At 47.8% G+C, this 21,916-nt stretch overlaps 1 protein-coding gene across 8 annotated transcripts in view; it reads left to right on the forward strand.

The window, feature by feature from the left end:
• rad51b (RAD51 paralog B) overlaps positions 1 to 21,916 on the forward strand; it is a 745,951-nt gene that overhangs the window by 593,880 nt on the left and 130,155 nt on the right. The window lies entirely within an intron of this gene.

A 21,916-nucleotide genomic window follows, 5' to 3' on the forward strand; every position in this document is an offset into this window, starting at 1 on the left:
CCTGCTTATCTTTGAAATAGTGCCATCTTTGAAATATATACCACCTTGCAGAGGAGACAGGGCCTCGGTTTACCGGCCCACTCAAAAGAGGGCCAACAGTGCAGCGCTCTCGGTGCTGAAATAAAAACAGAAAATGCTTGAAACACTCCGTATTCTGTGCAGTAATAGTTCTGATGACAGGTCACTGACCTGAAATGCTGTTTCTCTCTCCACAGATGCTGCTAGATCTGCTGAGTATTTCCAGCATCAGATTTCATTTCCGATTCCCAACATCCACAGTATTTTTCTCCCTCAGTACTGCACCGGACATCACCCTATATTTTTGTACTCATGACTCTGGACTGGTTCTTGAACCCACAACCTTCTGATTCAAGAGGTGAGATTGCTACTCAGACACAGCTGGTAGCAAGATCCCATAACAGTGAGATTATTAGGTAACTTGTTTTTGTGGTTTTAGACTTGTTGAACTACATTGGCCCCTGGTTGAGCCATACGTCAATCTTAACTTTTCATCCTTGTTTTCAAATGTCCCTCACCTCTCAGTTTAATGTCTCATCTGACAGATGGCTCCTCCAACAGTGCAGCCTCTCTCAGTACTGCACCGGTGTGTCTGCCTGGACCTTTGTGCTTGGAGGGCGTACTTGAAATCACAGCCTTCCAACTCTGAGGTCTGACTGCTGCCACTGTGCCACTGCTGACAGCTTACTGGTACAGAGTAAGTAGGGTCAGCCCAAATTCTCTCAGGGTGGCACGGTGGTTAGCACTGCTGTCTCACAGCTCCAGGTGACCCGGATTCAATTCTAACCTTGGGTGACTGTCTGTGTGGAGTTTGCACGTTCTCCCCGTGTCTGCTTGGGTTTCCTCTGGGTGCCCTGGTTTCCTTCCACAGTCCAAAGATAGAACATAGAACAGTACAGCACAGAACAGGCCCTTCGGCCCTCAATGTTGTGCCGAGCCATGATCGCCCTACTCAAACCCACGTATCCACCCTATACCCGTAACCCAACAACCCCCCCTTACCTTACTTTTATTAGGACACTACGGGCAATTTAGCATGTCCAATCCACCTAACCCGCACATCTTTGGACTGTGGGAGGAAACCGGAGCACCCGGAGGAAACCCACGCACACAGGTGGAGGACGTGCAGACTCCACACAGACAATGACCCAGCCGGGAATCAAACCTGGGACCCTGGAGCTGTGAAGCATTTATGCTAACCACCATGCTACCCTGCTGGTGCAGGTTAGGTGGATTGGCCATTCTAAATTGTCCCTTTGTGTCTAAACGTTAGGTAGGGTTACAGGGATGGGACTGGGAATGAGCCTAGGAAAATGAAATGAAAATCGCTTATTGTCACAAGTAGGCTTCAATGAAGTTACTGTGAAACGCCCCTAGTCGCCACATTCCGGCACCTGTTCGGGGAGGCTGGTGCGGGAATTGAACCGTGCTGCTGGCCTGCCTTGGTCTACTTTCGAAGCCAGCGATTTAGCCCAGTGTGCTAAACCAGCCCCAGGGAGGGTAGTCTTTCAGAGGGTCGGTGTAGACTCGATGGACTGAATGGCCTCCTTCTGCACTGTACGGATTCTTTTCTATGATACTTTCCATTGGATTCAGGCGCCATATAGTTCAGTATTGAGCTTTTTGGATGTTCCAAGGTTGCCAATCTTTGGTGTGTGCCGATCTCGACTGGGACGCTACACTTGTCTTGCAGTTAGCAAGGCCGGGGAGAAAAATTAGTCCGGTTGCCTGTTTCTGAGACATTGCATGTGAGAGAAACTGGGTGCAGTTTTTGTCGTGATGTACTCAATGGTCAAAAGCAAAGATCACACCCTGCCCAAATATGTAAAGAACGGCTACTGTTGAATGGAATAGGTGGAACTGTAAACCAGTGAGAAGTTAGTTCAGTGTGGGAAGACAACAACAATGTATATTAAATATAATCAAACATCCCAAGGTGCTTTACAGGAGCTTTATAAAGCAATATATGACACCGAGCCAGCAGAGGAAATATTAGCTCAGATGACCAAAGGCTTGGTCAAAGAGGCTTGTTTGAAAGGAGGAAAGAAATATAGAGGAGTGGTGAGGGAATTCCAGAGCTTGGGGCCCAGGTGTGGTGACCTGACACATCCACTGGAGGCTTCCAATAGTTAGCAAAGGGGTTTATTGGTAACAGGCAAAGGCAATTAGAGAAACAGGCAAGAACACAATGGGCGGTACCGTGGCACAGTGGTTAGCACTGCTGCCGCGCAGCTCCAGGGACCTGGGTTCAATCCCGGCCTCGGGTGACTGTGTGGAGTTTGCACTTTCTCCCCGTATCTGTATGGGATTCCTCCTGGTGCTCCGGTTTCCACCCACAAACCAAATATGTGCAAGTTAGGTGGATTGGCCATGCTAAATTGTCCCTTAGTGTCCAAAAATGTGGGGTTATGGGGATAGGGTGGAGGCGATAACGTAAGCTTCCGTGGGCTGCTCTTTCCAAAGGCCGGTGTAGACTCGATGGGCCGAATGGCCTTCTTCTGCACTGTAGGGATTCTATGACAACTGGCTTTACTCTTCAGCTCCCTGGTCCACAGCCTGAGGTCCTGTTCCTTAACGGGGCCATGCTACCGCACTAAGCAACTGAAGGCACGGTCACCAATGGTGGAATTATTACAATTGACGCAGGTTAAGACACGGGCAGCAGAGTTTTGGATGGGCTGAAGTTTACAGAGGGTGAAATGTGGGAGACTGATCAGGAAGGGAGTCTAGAGGAAACATAGGCGTGGATGAGCTATGATGGGCAAAGCTGAGTGATGTTATGGAGGTAGAAATAGGCAGTCCTAGTGAGGGTGTAAATATGAGATCTAGACCCATCTCCGGATCAGATGTGAAACCATGGTTGTGAACAGTTTGGCTTAATCTCAGGAAAAGGCGTGGAGTCAGCAGCTGAGGAATGGAGTTTGGAAAGGCACTGAAAATAAATGCTTCAGCCTTCCCAATATTTAATAGGTGGAATGTTTTGCTCATCGAGTATTGGATGTCGGACAAGCAGTCCGATAGTTAACAACGGTGACTTGGGAGGTGGTACAGTGAATAAGAGCTGGCATCATTAGAATACATGTGAAAACTATACTGTGCCTTTGCATGATGTGGCTCGGGGTAGATGGGAAATAGGAGGGGCCAAACTTAGATTCTCTGGGGGGAACATTAGAGGTAACATTAGAGGAGGAGAAGTGGCTCTCTGAGTATGATTAGATCAATAAGAATGGAACCAGGTGAGAGCAGTCCCATCCAGCTGTCCAACACTGGAGAGGCATTTGAGGATTGGATGGTGTTGGCAACTGTGTCAAAATCTGTAGGCAGGCCATGAACAGTGAGGAGAGAAAGTTTACCTTTGTCACAGTCACACAGAACGCAGTTGTCATTAATCAGTGAGAAGTCTTACAACACCAGGTTAAAGTCCAACAGGTTTGTTTCAAACACTAGCTTTCGGAGCACTGCTCCTTCCTCAGGTGAATGAAGAGGTATTCATTCACCTAAGGAAGGAGCAGTGCTCCGAAAGCTAGTGTTTAAAACAAACCTGTTGGACTTTAACCTGGTGTTGTAAGACTTCTCACTGTGCCCACACCAGTCCAACGCCGGCATCTCCACATCGTCATTAATCAGAGCTGTTTCAGTACTGCACCAGCGGTAGAAGCCTGATTGGAGGGATTCAAACATGGAGTTTCAAGGTAGATTGGAAAGGATTTAGGAGGGAACAACATGTTCAACTGTAAACAATATATCACTATCCCTCCACCTAAAATGCAAGGAGAGGAGAGCTGAAAGCATATAAATCTCTTGAGACAAGTGATCAGATGCAGCCCTGTATCACTTCAATCAGGTGCAATAAAGAGCACAAACATGAAATGCTTGTCCTCTCTGCAGATCCCGTATCATTTGCTGAGTGCTTGCAGCCTTTCCCGTGTTTTATCTCACTTCAGTTGAAGGCAAGTCCTCCAGATCCAGGCACCGACCATCAGTTACTGGTCACCGAGGTCGTCCCAGCCGGCAGAAAACATCCCCCCCCTGCTCCATGTCTTGAAGAACCTGCTTCACTCCCTGGATCTTGGAGATTTGTACAGATTAAATGCCACAGAGGGGGCAGAGTGCACTCTGCATTGAGAGGCCAAACAACAGGGCGATTAACCGGTGATGGGAAGCTCCGGGAGCAGCAGCTATTGGACCCCTCCTGTTGTATGTCTTCCCTCACTGCGCTAAGGAGCATGACAATACATCACAGAAACCAATGCAGGAACAAAAGGTCAAAGCAAGTGCAGGGAGGGAGGTTGGTGGGCTCCAGGGCAGTAAAATGAAACCCCCTTTCATAGGGAAATCACCCTCAGCTTGTCTTCGCTGATCTGATTGCCAATTAGGTTTCCATAGAGACCATTCAGAGCCTACACTCAAACTCATTTAATCAACAACATTTGTAGTAGTGTCCCTCAACCACAGTCAAAGTAATAGGTCCTTTGTTTGTTCCTTAAATGCTCCTGATTTTCACCCCCTCCAACATAGCGTCGTTCAAGGAGATTAAGCATAAGCAGGTAGACAGGAGATCTTCGATTCAAATGCTTCCATTTCCTGTAGTGCTCTTTCTTTTCCTCCCTCCTGCTCTTCATATCTACTCTTTCTCTTCAGAATGTGCCCTGTACCATTATGCAGGTATTTCTATTCACTGGCAGGGCCTGACTGACATCTGAGTGTGGGCATTCAAGCTATAAGGCAGGCATATGCTGCCTCCTTGTCTCTCATATGCTTCCTGTATTGATTGGTTTAATCTCGGGCTGATGGGGGTGGGTTGCAGGCTGAGGAACAAAGCTGAACAACAGGGGCCCAACACATCTGCCTCCTGGGGGAAAGACCGTGACCGCAGACACCGTGAGAAGACGGGCGGACAGGTCATCGCATCATGTGAACTCTCCCTCCCCCACTTACCCCAGCAGAGAACTGAATGGGACAGTGCAGCAGGTTTGGAGGCTGAAGCGTGCGAGAGTGGGAGAGAGGCCGGGTTATTTTCCACTGCAACAAGGAGCAGGTGCATGGAGGAAGCACAACATGAATGAGGCTAGACAATGGTGATGTTCATTATGAAGTGGGAAGGTGCCAGTAATTCCTCTCAGAGTTAGGGAACTTGCTAATCACTGGACAGAGCAAAACAAACTGAGGCTGCGAAATCGCAAGACTGAGACGCTGTAAGGGCAGCACAGTGGCGCAGTAGTTAGCACTGCTCCTACGGCGCTGAGGCCCCGGGTTTGAATCCCAGCCCTGGGTCACTGTCCGTGTCTGCGTGGGTTTCACCCCAAAACCCAATAGATGTGCAGGATAGGAGGATTGGCCACGCTAAATTGCTCCTTAATTGGAAAAAAAAATAATTGGGTACTCTAAAATTTAAAAAAATAAGACTGAGACGCTGTAACTGGACGCCTTTCGGTATTTTGCCCACTCTGCCACACTCTATAACAATTGGAATACGACCTTCTCAGCACTGCAACCTAGTCACACACTTCTTTTTTGATAGTTCATCTGTGTGTGTCTATCTGTGTGCATGTGTTTCTGCATATTGTTATTCGACAAAGTGCTTATGATATCTGTATGTAGTTTTTCTGTCTTTGTGAGGCTAGGTGTGTCCATGTGTGGGAGTATTTGTGTCTGTATCGGTATCTGTGAGTGTGTGTGTCTGTGGGGGTGTGCGTGGGTGTATGTGTACATAGATATCTATTCCTGTGTGCGTGCTTGTGTACCTGTCTGTGTGTGTGTGTCTATGTGTGTATCTATCTGTGAGTGTACATGTGTGTGAGGGGCAAGGCAGAATAGTGGTTAGCACTGTTGCTTCACTGTTGCCAAGGACCCAGGTTTGATCCCGGCTTGGGTCACTCTCTGTGCAGAGTGTGCACGTTCTCCCCGTGTCTGCGTGGGTTTCCTCCGGGTGCTCCGGTTTCCTCCCACAAGTCCCGAAAGACATGCTGTTAGGTGAATTGGACATTCTGAATTCTCCCTCAGTGGAGCAGAACAGGCACTGGATTGTGGCTTTTCACAGTAACTTCACTGCAGTGTTAATGTAAGCCTACTTGTGACACTAACAAAGATTATTATTACTATCTGCCTGTGTGTATCTGTGTGTGTACCTGGTGTGTGTTGTCATGCAGTTCATTGATAATTCATTGTAGTCGTGCTGCATTGTCTTTTGGATCAGATGTGAAACCAAGGTCCCAGCAACCTCCTTTGGCAGATGTGAAATATCCTCTAACACTATTTTGAAGGCAAAGAGCAAAGGAGACAGTGAGAGTCTATATCTGAGTGAAGCAGACAGCGAGAGTCTGGATGTGAGTGAAGCAGACACTGAGAGTCAGGATGTGGGTGAAGCAGACAGCGAGAGTCTGGATGTGAGTGAAGCAGACAGTGAGAGTCTGGATGTGAGTGAAGCAGACGGTGAGAGTCTGGATGTGAGTGAAGCAGACAGTGAGAGACTGGATGTGACTAAAAGAGACAGTGAGAGTCTGGATGTGAGTGAAGCAGACAGTGCGAGTCTGGATGAGAGTGAAGCAGACAGTGCGAGTCTGGATGTGAGTGAAGCAGACAGTGATAGTCTGGATGTGAGTGAAGCAGACAGTGAGAGTCTGGATGTGAATAAAGGAGACAGTGAGAGTCTGGATGTGACTAAAGGAGACAGTGAGAGTCTGGATGTGAGTGAAGCAGACAGTGAGAGTCTGGATGTGAGTGAAGCAGACAGTGAGAGTCTGGATGTGAGTGAAGCAGACAGTGAGAGTCTGGATGTGAGTGAAGCAGCCAGTGAGAGTCTGGATGTGAGTGAAGCAGACAGTGAGAGTGTGGATGTGAGTGAAGCAGACAGCGAGAGTCTGGATGTGAGTGAAGCAGCCAGTGAGAGTCTGGATGTGAGTGAAGCAGACAGTGAGAGTCTGGATGTGAGTGAAGCAGACAGTGGGAGTCTGGATGTGAGTGAAGCAGACGGTGAGAGTCTGGATGTGAGTGAAGCAGACAGTGAGAGACTGGATGTGAGTAAAGCAGACAGAATCTGGATGTGAGTGAAGCAGACAGTGAGAGTCTGGATGTGAGTGAAGCAGACAGTGAGAGTCTGGATGTGAGTAAAGGAGACAGTGAGAGTCTGGATGTGAGTGAAGCAGACAGTGCGAGTCTGGATGTGAGTGAAGCAGACAGTGAGAGTCTGGATGTGAGTGAAGCAGACAGTGAGAGTGTGGATGTGAGTGAAGCAGACAGTGAGAGTCTGGATGTGAGTGAAGCAGACAGCGAGAGTCTGGATGTGAGTGAATCAGACAGGGAGAGTCTGGATGTGAGTGAAGAGGACAGCGAGAGTCTGGATGTGAGTGAAGGAGACAGCGAGAGTCTGGATGTGAGTGAAGCAGACAGTGAGAGTCTGGATGTGAGTGAAGCAGACAGTGAGAGTCTGGATGTGAGTGAAGCAGACAGTGGGAGTCTGGATGCGAGTGAAGCAGACAGCGAGAGTCTGGATGTGAGTAAAGCAGACAGTGAGAGTCTGGATGTGAGTGAAGCAGACAGTGAGAGTGTGGATGTGCGTGAAGCAGACAGTGAGAGTCTGGATGTGAGTGAAGCAGACAGTGAGAGTCTGGATGTGAGTGAAGCAGACAGTGAGAGTCTGGATGTGCGTGAAGCAGACAGTGAGAGTCTGGATGTGAGTGAAGCAGACAGTGAGAGTCTGGATGTGAGTGAAGCAGACAGTGAGAGTCTGGATGTGACTAAAGGAGACAGTGAGAGTCTGGATGTGAGTGAAGCAGACAGTGAGAGTCTGGATGTGAGTGAAGCAGACAGTGAGTGTCTGGATGTGAGTAAAGGAGACAGTGAGAGTCTGGATGTGAGTGAAGCAGACAGTGAGAGTCTGGATGTGAGTGAAGCAGACAGCGAGAGTCTGGATGTGAGTGAAGCAGACAGTGAGAGTCTGGATGTGAGTAAAGCAGACAGCGAGAGTCTGGATGTGAGTAAAGGAGACAGCGAGAGTCTGGATGTGAGTAAAGGAGACAGCAAGAGTCTGGATGTGAGTGAAGCAGACAGTGAGAGTCTGGATGTGAGTGAAGCAGACAGTGAGAGTCTGGATGTGAGTAAAGCAGATCGTGAGAGTCTGGATGTGAGTGAAGCCGACAGTGAGAGTCTGGATGTGAGTAAAGCAGACAGAATCTGGATGTGAGTGAAGCAGACAGCGAGAGTCTGGATGTGAGTAAAGGAGACAGCGAGAGTCTGGATGTGAGTAAAGGAGACAGTGAGAGTCTTGATGTGAGTGAAGCAGACAGTGAGAGTCTGGATGTGCGTGAAGCAGACAGTGAGAGTCTGGATGTGAGTGAAGCAGACAGTGAGAGTCTGGATGTGACTAAAAGAGACAGTGAGAGTCTGGATGTGAGTGAAGCAGACAGTGCGAGTCTGGATGTGAGTGAAGCAGACAGTGAGAGTGTGGATGTGAGTGAAGCAGACAGTGAGAGTGTGGATGTGAGTGAAGGAGACAGTGAGAGTCTGGATGTGAGTGAAGCAGACAGTGAGAGTCTGGATGTGAGTGAAGCAGACAGTGAGTGTCTGGATGTGACTAAAGGAGACAGTGAGAGCCTGGATGTGAGTGAAGCAGACAGTGCGAGTCTGGATGTGAGTGAAGCAGACAGCGAGAGTCTGGATGTGAGTGAATCAGACAGGGAGAGTCTGGATGTGAGTGAAGAGGACAGCGAGAGTCTGGATGTGAGTGAGGGAGACAGCGAGAGTCTGGATGTGAGTGAAGCAGACAGTGAGAGTCTGGATGTGAGTGAAGCAGACAGTGAGAGTCTGGATGTGAGTGAAGCAGACAGTGAGAGTCTGGATGTGAGTGAAGCAGACAGTGAGAGTCTGGATGTGACTAAAAGAGACAGTGAGAGTCTGGATGTGAGTGAAGCAGACAGTGCGAGTCTGGATGTGAGTGAAGCAGACAGTGAGAGTCTGGATGTGAGTGAAGCAGACAGTGAGAGTGTGGATGTGAGTGAAGCAGACAGTGAGAGTGTGGATGTGAGTGAAGGAGACAGTGAGAGTCTGGATGTGAGTGAAGCAGACAGTGAGAGTCTGGATGTGAGTGAAGCAGACAGTGAGAGTCTGGATGTGAGTAAAGCAGACAGAATCTGGATGCGAGAGAAGGAGACAGTGAGAGTGTGGATGTGAGTGAAGCAGACAGTGAGAGTCTGGATGTGAGTAAAGGAGACAGTGAGAGTCTGGATGTGATTGAAGCAGACAGTGAGAGTCTGGATGTGAGTAAAGCAGACAGAATCTGGATGTGAGTGAAGCAGACAGCGAGAGTCTGGATGTGAGTAAAGGAGACAGTGTGAGTCTGGATGTGAGTGAAGCAGACAGTGAGAGTCTGGATGTGAGTAAAGGAGACAGTGAGAGTCTGGATGTGAGTGAAGCAGACAGTGAGAGTCTGGATGTGACTAAAGGAGACAGTGAGAGTCTGGATGTGAGTGAAGCTGACAGTGCGAGTCTGGATGTGAGTGAATCAGACAGGGAGAGTCTGGATGTGACTAAAGGAGACAGTGAGAGTCTGGATGTGAGTGAAGCTGACAGTGCGAGTCTGGATGTGAGTGAAGCAGACAGTGAGAGTGTGGATGTGAGTGAAGCTGACAGTGCGAGTCTGGATGTGAGTGAAGCAGACAGGAAGAGTCTGGATGTGAGTGAAGCAGACAGTGAGAGTCTGGATGTGAGTGAAGCAGGCAGTGAGAGTCTGGATGTGAGTGAAGCAGACAGTGAGAGTCTGGATGTGAGTGAAGCAGACAGTGCGAGTCTGGATGTGAGTGAAGCAGACAGTGAGAGTCTGTATGAGAGTGAAGCAGACAGCGAGAGTGTGGATGTGAGTGAAGCAGACAGCGAGAGTCTGGGTGTGGGTGAAGCAGACAGTGAGAGTCTGTATGTGAGTGAAGCAGACAGTGAGAGTCTGGATTTGAGTGAAGCAGACAGTGAGAGTGTGGGTGACGCCGACAGTGAGAGTCTGGATGTGCGTGAAGCAGACAGTGAAAGCCTGGATGTGCGTGAAGCAGACAGTGAGAGTGTGGATGCGAGTGAAGCAGACAGTGAGAGTCTGGATGTGAGTGAAGCAGACAGCGAGAGTCTGGATGTGAGTAAAGCAGACATAATCTGGGTGTGAGTGAAGCAGACATCGAGAGTCTGGATGTGAGTGAAGCAGGCTGTGAGAGTCTGGATGTGAGTGAAGCAGACAGTGAGAGTGTGGATGTGAGTGAAGCAGACAGTGAGAGTCTGGATGTGAGTGAAGCAGACAGCGAGAGTCTGGATGTGAGTGAAGCAGACAGAATCTGGATGTGGGCGAAGCAGACAGTGAGAGTCTCGGTGTGGGTGAAGCAGACAGTGGGAGTCTGTATGTGAGTGAAGCAGACCGTGAGAGTCTGGATCTGAGTGAAACAGACAGTGAGAGTCTGGATCTGAGTGAAGCAGACAGAATCTGGATGTGAGTGAAGCAGACAGTGAGAGTCTGGATGTGAGTGAAGCAGACAGAATCTGGATGTGGGCGAAGCAGACAGAGAGAGTCTGGATGTGAGTAAAGCAGACAGAATCTGGATGTGAGTGAAGCAGACAGTGAGAGTCTGGGTGTGGGTGAAGCAGACAGTGGGAGTCTGTATGTGAGTGAAGCAGACAGTGAGAGTCTGGATTTGAGTGAAGCAGACAGTGAGAGTGTGGGTGAAGCCGACAGTGAGAGTCTGGATGTGAGTGAAGCAGACAGTGAGAGTCTGGATGTGCGTGAAGCAGACAGTGAAAGTCTGGATGTGCGTGAAGCAGACAGTGAGAGTCTGGATGTGATTTGAGCTACTCTAAAAACTTTTTGGACCCAATCTCCATTGAGAAAGGGAAATTACTGGAGAGAATTCTTCGAGACAGGATCTGCTCCCATTTGGAAGCAAATGGGCGTATTAGTGAGAGGCAGCACGGTTTTGTGAAGGGGAGGTCGTGCCTCACTAACTTGATAGAGTTTTTCGAAGAGCTCACTAAGATGATGTATGCAGGTAGGGCAGTGGATGTTGTCTATATGGACTTCAGTAAGGCCTTTGACAAGGTCCCTCATGGTAGACTGATACAAAAGGTGAAGTCACACTGGATCAGGGGTGAGCTGCCATGGTGGATACAGACTGGCTAGATCATGGAAGGCAGAGAGTGGCAATGGACGGGTGCTTTTCTAATTGGAGGGCTCTGACTAGTGGTGTTCCGCAGAGATCCTTTGCTGTTTGTAGTATATATAAATGATTTGGAGGAAAATGTAACTGGTCTGATTAGTAAGTTTGCAGACGACACAAAAGTTGGTGGAATTGCGGATAGCGATGAGGATTGTCAAAGGATACAGCAGGATTTAGATCGTTTGGAGACTTGGGCGGAGAGATGGCAGATGGAGTTTAATCCGGACAAATGTGAGGTAATGCATTTTGGAAGGTCTAATGCAGGTAGGGAATATACAGTGAATGGTAGAACCCTCAAGAGTATTGAAAGTCAGAGAGATCTAGGTGTACAGGTCCACAGGTCACTGAAAGGGGCAACACAGGTTGAGAAGGTAGTCAAGAAGGCATACGGCATGCTTGCCTTCATTGGCCGGGGCATTGAGTATAAGAATTAGCAAGTCATGTTGCAGCTGTGTAGAGTCTTAGTTAGACCACACTTGGAGTATTGTGTTCAATTCTGGTCGCCACACTACCAGAAGGATTTGGAGGCGTTAGAGAGGGTGCAGAAGAGATTTACCAGGATGTTGCCTGGTATGGAGGGCATTAGCTATGAGAAGCGGTTGAATAAACTCGGTTTGTTCTCACTGGAACGACGGAGGTTGAGGGGTGACCTGATAGAGTTCTACAAAATTATGAGGGGCATAGACAGAGTGGATAATCAGAGGCTTTTCCCCAGGGTAGAGGGGACAATTACTAGGGGGCATAGGTTTATGGTGCGAGGGGCAAGGTTTAGAGTAGATGTACGAGGCAAGTTTTTTTACACAGAGGGTAGTGGGTGCCTGGAACTTGCTGCCGGAGGAGGTGGTGGAAGCAGGGACGATAGTGACATTTAAGGGGCATCTTGACAAATACATGAATAGGATGGGAATAGAGGGATATGGACCCAGGAAGTGTAGAAGATTGTAGTTTAGTCGGGCAGCATAGTCGGCACGGGCTTGGAGGGCTGAAGGGCCTGTTCCTTTGCTGTACTTTTCTTTGTTCCTTTTTGTTCTTATTAGCCATTATTTACTTGATACATGGGTTAAATTGAGCTTGTGGTGAAGTGTACACTTCCATCAATTCTCAGTACAGAACCATATTGTGAGTACAAACAGAACAGGAATTAAAGGATTTAGAGGTGACTATCAGAGATATTTAATAGCTGCTGACGAGCTTATGTAATTTCACTCATCTGGAAATATTTGGGAGATGCTCTGCTTTATTCTCTGAGCTGCTGTGTAAATTGAGGTCCACCGACTCCTTCACAATTTCAACTGCATACATGACTTTTAGTGCGAAACAGGCCTTTGTGCTAAACATTCCAATCTGAGCTCAGGAGCTAGTTTACATTGAAACCATATTGCACTTCCTCTCCCTCCCACACCAGGCAATATATTTTCTTTGAATTTTTTACAAAAAATGATTTTGTGTGTTTCCTTTGCCACTTTCCCCACTGCTCTTAAATGCATTGATTCAAGGCAGAATCTTACCAGCCACACACAAGTGATTTTGGTGGTGGGTAGGAGTGGGACATTCTGACAAGGGTGCCTCTGGTCAGCTGCCTGTGCTCAATCTTGCCAGAGGCAAGTGAGGAATGGGAGAGGCTAATACTTGCCTGGCAGCAGCAGGTTTCTAATTATTGCTAATTAGCTGGCCATTTGGTTACCAGGTCTGCTGCTGGGATCTCATCAGTGGCAGATGGACCTCAAACGGTGGGCGAAGCTCGCAGGGCGCTGGAGACAGCTGACAGCCTGCCAGCTGTGGCCACACAATTGTCAAACCTCAAAGAATTCCTCCATCTTGAGATTCTCTCGCGTTCTCCTATCTGCCTCAGCATTTCCAAAGGCTGGTGTAGACTCGATGGGCCAAATGGCCTCCTTCTGCACTGTAGGGATTCTGTGATAATGCCCAACTTTTCCCAGTGGGCCCACTGGCAAAACACCGCTGTGGGCCCTTTGATAGGCACAGCCAGCTATCTGTCCTGTTCATCGTCCTTAATTGGACTGCACTCCCAGTAGAAGCCTTTTCTTTGGCCTTCTCTAGTAAGACCTTACAGGAGGGCCACCAGGCCTCACTAGTGGGGTTGGGACCAAAAGCAAGTCTTTAGGAAATCTTTAAAGACTGGAAGATTCCACCTTGTGGGTGCCACTCCATGGCAACTGTCCAGCTCCGGTTCCTCACCATCCGTCAGAGTGACTAGCTGTTCAGCTTTGGTCTACTGACCTCAGTCAAAATGACTGAATTTGTTGCAAAGCACTTTGTGACATCCTGAGATTATGAAAGGTGCTTTAGCAATGCAATTTTATTTTATATCTGTTTGCTCCAGCTAAGTGTCTTACTCGACCACTTCAGAGGACACTTCACAGGACAGTTAACAGGCAACCAGTTTTTGTACCTAAATTAAGCAAGATTGCCCATAAAGATCTGCAGTGCCAGTGTAACCTCCTGGGATTCTCAATGGTCTGTTTGTAAAGCCTTCCATATTATTTGCGTTGCCACTTGCTGCTACACAATGTGCTATCACTTTCAATGTCTGGGTTAATTTGCACACCCAAACATACTTCCTGTTGCACTTTATTTAGGGATTTCCCCTTCTTTATAATGAATCGTGTTCTTATTTTAGGCACCAGCCTCTATTGCGTTATAATTTTGAATGTTAAATGTTACTTGTCATTTACATGCTCAGCTGTTTAGTGACTTGGAGCAGCAGTGACAATTCCTCTCAGAATATCCTGCTCAATGTCATCCACAGGTGAACCTGTTTATACGGTTCTCAAGTGAACATCATTACTCAGTAGGTAAATGCACCATGGGCTTTGGTCAGAAGCTATGGATGTTCCAAGACCACTTCCTGAGACAGGTGATCACGGACAGGGCTGCAGGAGGAGTGGGAATAATAAATCATGCTGCCCCGATTGTCAGAGGGAAAGAGCTTGCATTTATATAGCACCTTTAAGGATGTCCCACTGTGCTTTATAGCCACTCTGGTCACTCTTGCAATGTAGCAGAGGTGGAAACCAATTTGTGCACAGCAAGCTCCCACAAATGGCAATGAGATTCAAACAAGATAATCTGTTTTAGTGAGGTTAGTTAAGGGATAAATACAAATCTGGACATTGTGCAGAACTCCCTTGCTCTTTTTTGAATCATTGAATCCTTTCCGTTGAGCTGAGAGGCCTCAGTTTAGTGTCTCATCTGAAAGATGGCATCTCCGTTAGCACATTCCTCCCACTGCACTGCATTGGAATGTCAGCCGAGATTTTGAGCTCAAGTATCTAGCGTTGGGCTCAAAGCCATGACCTTCTGACTTCAAGGCAAGAGTACGACCCACTGAGCCTTGGTTGACACTTTAAATCAATATGAAGTAATGCCTAATGAAGCAGAAAGGTGGCCAAGTGGAGTTCAATCATTGAAATTGTAAAATAAAAGATATGAGTTGCTGGGTTGATGCGTGTATTTTAAAATGGTGAAGGGGGTTAGTCAGTTTGAGACCTACTGGCTAGACATGGAATCTTTTCACTCCTGAGACTTGATCTCAAACCTGATTGAGAGATGAAAGATTTTTGCTCTCTGCTTCCTGTGAGAGTCTCAAAAACGATTAACTAGGGCATTCTCATCCCTGGCTCCTTGCGTGCAGCAACATCCATAATCCAGCACTAATTGGTTCCAAACCGCCAATTTCACTCTAATTCTGTTGAAGTTGCTGTTGTGAGAAATAGAATTCTCACACTGCTACACCAGAGGGTGCTCTTCCTACACTGGCCTGGGAATTTACTCAGAATCAAACCTGTGCAGTACCGTGTGGCACAGCGTGATGCAGCCAGCTAGGCAGGAAGGGAACCCAAATTGGGAACTTGGGAATGCCAACTTGCCAAGTCGAACAGTCCAGCTTCGAGCAAGCACAAACTCGGAAACTACAACTAGAAGCTGAGAGTCCTGGGAGTGAAATGGTGACAGCCCTGTGAGGGTTGCATGTCTTCAGAACATAGAACATACAGTGCAGAAGGAGGCCATTCGGCCCATCGAGTCTACACCGACCCACAAGCCTACACTTCCACCCTATCCCCGTAACCCAATAACCCCTCCTAACCTTTTTTGCTCACGAAAAGCAATTTATCATGGCCAATCCCCCTAACCTGCACAGCTTTGGACTGTGGGAGGAAACCGGAGTACCCGGAGGAAACCAACGTACACTCGGGGAGAACGTGCAGACTCCACACAGACAGTGACCCAGCGGGGAATCGAACCTGGGACCCTGGCGCTGTGAAGCCACAGTGCTAATAGCTTGTGCTACCGTGTTGCCCAGAGGGGGCAATGGGTGTGGTCACTAGCATACAGTGTAAAGGGAGCTTTATTCTGATTCTCACCCATGCCAAGATGACCATAGACTGCTTTCCCTCTTGAGCGGGGAGCTGACTGGTGATGATTTAACCTGAGGATCACCACACCTTAGGCGAGGGGCAAGGTTGAGAATAACCTCAGCCAGTACTGGAATTGAACACACGCTGTTAGCCTCGCACTGCATCACAAATCAGCTACTCAGCCAACTGAGCTTGTGTAACTCGAGGTTCACAAAAGGTAAAAGTCTTGATTCCATCCTTTTTTTTAAAAAATGTATTTATTCAAAGTTTTTCAATAAGTTTACAAAACACTCCAAAAAGGAAAATAATACAAAGGAAGAAGGGCAACATGCCAACAAACCAGAACCACTTTACCCTCTAAACGATAAACAGTTTAGCAAATTAACACCCAATTCAAAACAGGATAGAGCATGCGCCCCTTATAAAAAGGAAAATAAATCAGCCCCCCCCCCCCCCCCCCCCCCCCCCCCCCCCGGTTGGTGCTGCTGTTTTTTTTTTTTTTGCAAAATTTTTCATATTAAATAATCTTAACACAGCAAATTAGTGAACATTATCATAGTGCAGGAAGAGAATATACATCAGCAATCCACTAGACGTTACGCCACGCACCTCAGTCTTCCCACGCCCTCCCATCGGGGCACTCACCACCACCCCACCCCCCCCCCACACACACACCCCCCCCCCCCCCCCCCCCCCCCCCCAATGGATCACTGCTGCTGCTGACGTTTTAATTTTCCCCGCGAAGTCAGCGGACGGTATTGTGACCCCGCTCAACAGCAGCAGCTCTGTACACTTGGCAAAGTTGTTTACACACAGATGTAGGCATCCGTTCGTGGTGTTGTCCCTTGCTTCTCCTGGACGGAGTTTGCTGACGTTGTCGTCTCGTGCGCACTTCCGCTTCTGCGGCCCTCCAGTCTTCCCCATTTTCTCTGTTCCTGTGGATGCCAAGTTTGTTAACGTTTCCCTGCCTCCCCCCTCCCCTTCCCTGGCTTTGATTCCATCCTTAGGCACTAACATTGTCTTACCTCACACAGCACAAAAGTTTTTTTTAAAAATGAAACTTATGAGATCAAACAGGCTAAGATTAAAAAGAGGACGAATGGGATTAATCTTTCAGTAATATATTTCTGCCACTTAGTAACTGAGTGAAGAACAACATCAATCTATACAATCTACAAAAGTTTCAACTTCAATTTCTGATCTGTGCTGAGCCAGTAGATCTTAGCTGGGCAATGGTGAAGAGTAATGGCGCAGGGACTATAAAAGGGGGGAAATCAGCAGGGTTCAAACAGGGCGGCTTGCTGAGGTATGGGGCTGGATTCTCCAGTCGCCGATGCCAAAATTGCGTTCAGCGATTGGCCGGAGAATCACAGCTCCCCACCAAATCGGGGGCAGTGCCGCTTTCGCGATGCTCCATCCCCTCCAAAGCTTCGTGCGCATATCGATGGCCTCAGGACATTGCCTGAGGCCCGCTCCCCAATACTCCACCCCCAACTGGCCGAGTTCCCGATGGCGTCGGTTGTGTGTGGTCTAATCTGTCGGGTCTCAGTCCAGTCGGGAGAGGGCCAATCCGCGGGCAGGGGGCAACTTTATTAGGGACTGGGGGCACGGTGGGGGGGGGCGCGAGCCGACCAAAGGGAGGCGCTATTTTGTGGGCCGGGTCGTCGAGCGGCTCCATCATGCAGCACGGCCCAGCCACTGTAGGCCGCCGTCGTGCGCATGTGCCGCCGCGGACCCGGCAATTCTCAGGGTCGTATCAGCAGCTAGAGCCGGGTGCTCTACGCTGCCATCATGTTAGTCCCCAGCAAAACAGGGAATCGGTGGCCGTTTTACACCATTTTGTCCGGTGTAAACCGCCGCCGTTCCCATTGCCCCAGAATCGGAGAACCCAGCCCATGGTTCCAGAAGGACAGTCACTTTAGCATATTTTGCCAAAGTGACCACGTGCGAGAGCCTTTTGCTCGAATGCCAGTGTTAAGCCAGTTGTAAACAAGGTGCCAGGATAGCAAAGCTGATCAAACCATCGAGGTTAGTGAATGACAGCAGCCAAGGTGCACGTGACGTCCACATTTTCCATCATTAATCAGTGGCCGATAATTTCTCTTGCTTAATGAGGGAGTTTTAAGGGTTGAGCACCCTCGAAAAGGTGATCACAGTCTTCGTCAGTGATAAACCAGCTCATTGCTAGAGGCAGCTGTAGTTAGTTAATTTGATAGCTAGATAGAACTGGTACCCTAGTCTGCATTGGCTGACACAGCTCACTGGAATTTGAGGTAATATAAATACAGGAGGTTCAGCAGATGCACAAAATAAGTTGCATGAAGGTGCAGCTTGACACTGTGTGCAGTGAAACCAGTGCTTAACTCTGGGATTTTGGTAAGTGAGGGAATTTGATGCATTGAGGGAGGAGTTCCTTTCCTGGCCTTTTACAAAAAGCAGTGGTCATAGCCGGATACAGCAGGATCTGAGCGCTGAAGCCCGAAGGCATTACATAGGTGAGCAGGTAGTTGATTGGTGAGTGTTAAGGTTTTTCTCTCAACTGGGGCAGTGGTTTAAAACTGGTAGAGATATAAATATTACATTAAATTTATAACGTAACCAGTTAAATGCCGTAACGTAACTGTGCTTAATCATTGAGTGATAATTCTAAACTTGAAATCTAATTAGTTGAATAAAACACAATAGAGATGGGAGGACAGGTGATATGCAGCAGCTGTATTAACTAGATCTGTAAGAAGTGCCTTCAACTTGAGGAACCTTTGTTTCAGAGCTGATTGGCTGGAGTATGAGCTTCAGACACTGTAATGAATCAGGGAGGGGGAAAGTTACCCTCTACTTTTCCCAGCAGACACTCTCTTCGGCTAGGTACTTCAGACTTGCTCTGTGGTCAGGGACAGCAGGGTCTGACTGTGAGAGAGGCAGATATAGGGATCCAGAAGATCGCACTGGAGGAGCCTCAGCCATTGCAATTGTCCCAAGATTGATGTTCTTGAAGTTTGGATGAGGGTCGGGACTGCAGGGAGGATGAGTCAACTCTCCACAGCATCGTGATGCAGGGGTCTTTTAACTGGCGGGGACTAGCTGTTGTCAGGGACAGTATAGTTAGAGGGAGAGATACAGTGCTCTGTGCCAGAAGGATGAGTCTTGTACATGGTGTTACCTGCCTTGTGCCAGGGTTAAGGACATCACCTTAGGTCTGGAGCGGTACTTGGAGTGGGAGGAGAAGGATCCAGTTGTCATGGCCCACATAGGTACCAATGACACAGGTAGGACTAAGAAACAGGTTTTGCTGCGTGAGTATGAGCAGCGCGGGGTTTAATTACGCAGCCAGAGCACATGGAAATTATTACCTGACCAATGAACAAATTAAGAAGTCTTACAACACCAGGTTAAAGTCCAACAGGTTTGTTTCAAATCACTAGCTGTGCTCCGAAAGCTAGTGTTTGAAACAAATCTGTAGGACTTTAACCTGGTGTTGTAAGACTTCTTACTGTGCTCACCCCAGTCCAACGCCGGCATCGCCAAATCAATGAACAAATTGGCATGGGATAAATAGGATCAGAGAGCTTCCAAAAAACAAGCAAGAGGGGCTGGTTTACCTCACTCGGCTAAATCGCTGGCTTTTAAAGCAGGCCAGCAGCACGGTTCGATTCCCGTACCAGCCTTGCCGGACAGGCGCCAGAAAGTGGCGACTAGGGGCTTTTCACAGTAACTTCATTGAAGCCTACTCGTGACAATAAAGCGATTTTCATTTTCATAAAGGGGAAACGATGGATATAGTGGCCGTGATTTTGTGCCCGCATTGGCCGTGTCCAGAAAGGTTGGGAACTTTGTTTAAGTAACTTATAATAACAGTAAAGTTCTTCCCCAATGTATTGCCTAACCCGAAATTGGGATATGCCCCCTCGCTAACGTGATGTCACAGCAATGAGGTTTACAACAGGTTTTTAAAAATGTAACCCGGTGAAGGGATCCTGCCAGGGATGTACAGATAAAAACAGCCCCCGGGAGGATAAGGAGCTGTGCACTGCCCTGGCACTGCCCCCTGCTGCCCTGGAACTTCCTTTTGGCACTGCTTGCTGGCATCGCTCACTGGGAGTAGTGCCACGGGGCAATGCTGTGGGTGCCATCTAGAGCTCCTGGGGGGGGGGGGGGGGGGGGGAGTTGCCCGTATGCTAGTGGGGGGGGGGTTTCTTCAAGTGCGTGGGGGGTTCCTGTTTTTTTTATTGCCGATCAGGGTGTCATTTAAAATGGACATCCTGATCTCGGGATTTGCAGGGTTGCTGGACTTTTCCCAGTGTGATAGTGTAGGCTACGCCACCATTTGTTTTTGCACAGAGTGCTACACGATGTGGCAAGAATTGCTGGCTGGCTGTGCAGCCGGCATTCTCCGTGTGGATTTCTATCCTCCGCCGGTACTGGAAATGGAAAAGTTCTGTCCATTACATCTGCATTTTCAAAAGTCATCTGATAAGATACCACATAAAAGGTCACTGTACAAGATAAGAGCTCATGTTGTTGGAGGTGATATATTAGCATGGACAGAGGATAGGCTAACGAACAGGACATAGAGAGCAGAGATAAATGCGTCATTTTCAAGCTGGCAATCTGTTACTCGTGGAGTGCCACAGGAATCAGTGCTGGGGCATCAACTATGCATGATATACATTAATGATTTTAATGAAGTGACTGATTGCATTGTCGCCAGGTTTGCTGATGATACAAAGAGATACAGGAGAGCAAGATGTGAGGAGAATATGAAGTGCCTGCAAAGGGAGAGAAGTAGGTTACACAAGTGGACAAAATATTGGCAGATGGAGTATAATGTGGGAAAGTGCACTTTGGCAGGACAAATATAAAAGCTGGCTATTATTTAAATTGAGAAAAATTGCAGCATGCTGCAGTACAGAGGATCTGGGGGTCTGGTACATGAATCAAATAAAATTGGAACAGAAAATTTTTTTTTTAATTTAGCGTACCCAATTCATTTTTTTTCCAGTTAAGGGGCAATTTAGCATGTTTAATCCACCTAGCCTGCACATCTTTTTACGTTGTGGGGACGAAACCCACGCAAACACTGGGAGAATGTGCAAACTCCACCCAGACAGTGACCCAGAGCCGGGATCGAACCTGGGACCTCAGAGCCGTGAGGCCACAGGGCTAACCCACTGCGCTACCGTGCTGCCCGGTACAGAAGAAATTAAGAAGTCAAATAAAATGTTGGTCTTTATTGTAAGAGAGATGGAATATCAAGGTGACAATAAGCGATTATGATGATTATTACAACTCTACTGGGCATGGGTGCGATCACATCCAGATAACTGCGTACAGTAATTCCCTTTCCCAAACAGCAATGGAGGCTAGATCATTGAAATTATTCATGACTGAGTTAAAAAAAATTTGATCTACTGGGGAGTCATGGTTTATGTGGGGACAGGCAGGAAAGTGGAGTTAGGCCACAAATGGATTAGCCATGATTAAATTAAATGGTGAAGTAGGCTTGATAGGCCAAATCTCCTACTCCTTTATCTTCTGAAGGCTGCAGTGGCACCCAAGGTTGACTAACCGGCTACCACGCACCTCCCCAGTGCCACAGATAAGGAACATTGCCAGCAGTTTTGAAGCCACCATCAAGCAGGAGCCATGAGTGTAGGAATCAGGAAATAGAACTGTGGTTTATTGCCTTTCAGAGTTTGAGCCTAGAAAGAATCCTGAGGGACAGATTGCAGTGTAATTTTTTTGAAATCAATTTAGAGTACCCAATTCGTTTTTCCCAATTAAGGGGCAATGTAGCATGTATCTGGTCTCTCCATCTCAAAGTTTAGTGCGTGGGGCAGCATGATGCCGCAGTGGGTTAGCCCTTCTGCCTCACGGCGCCGAGATCCCATGTTCAATCCCGGCTCTGGGTCACTGTCCGTGTGGAGTTTGCACATTCTCCCCGTGTTTGCGTGGGCTTCGCCCCCACAACCCAAAGATGTGCAGGCTAGGTTGTTTGAACACACTAAATTTTCACTTAATTGGAAAATAATGAATTGGGTACACTAAATTTAGAAAAAAAAGTTTAGTGCGTGTACTGTTTTTTTTTTCTACAACTGTGTTGTGAACTGTTTTAATAATCAGAGTATCCTACGTTGGTACTGAGGGGAGGGTACCCTGTTTCTCCAACACAAAATTAGTGTTTGTACCGTTGGCCATATTAATAATTTTTACTGTTTTAATAAAAAGATATGGCCAATCCACCGATCCTGCATCTTTGCATTGTGGGGCGAAACCCACGCAAACACACGGAGAATGTGCAAACTCCACACGAACAGTGACTCAGAGCCGGGACCTCAG

This window comes from Scyliorhinus canicula, chromosome 2, assembly GCF_902713615.1.
Source record: "Scyliorhinus canicula chromosome 2, sScyCan1.1, whole genome shotgun sequence".
NCBI classification, from domain to species: domain Eukaryota; kingdom Metazoa; phylum Chordata; class Chondrichthyes; order Carcharhiniformes; family Scyliorhinidae; genus Scyliorhinus; species Scyliorhinus canicula.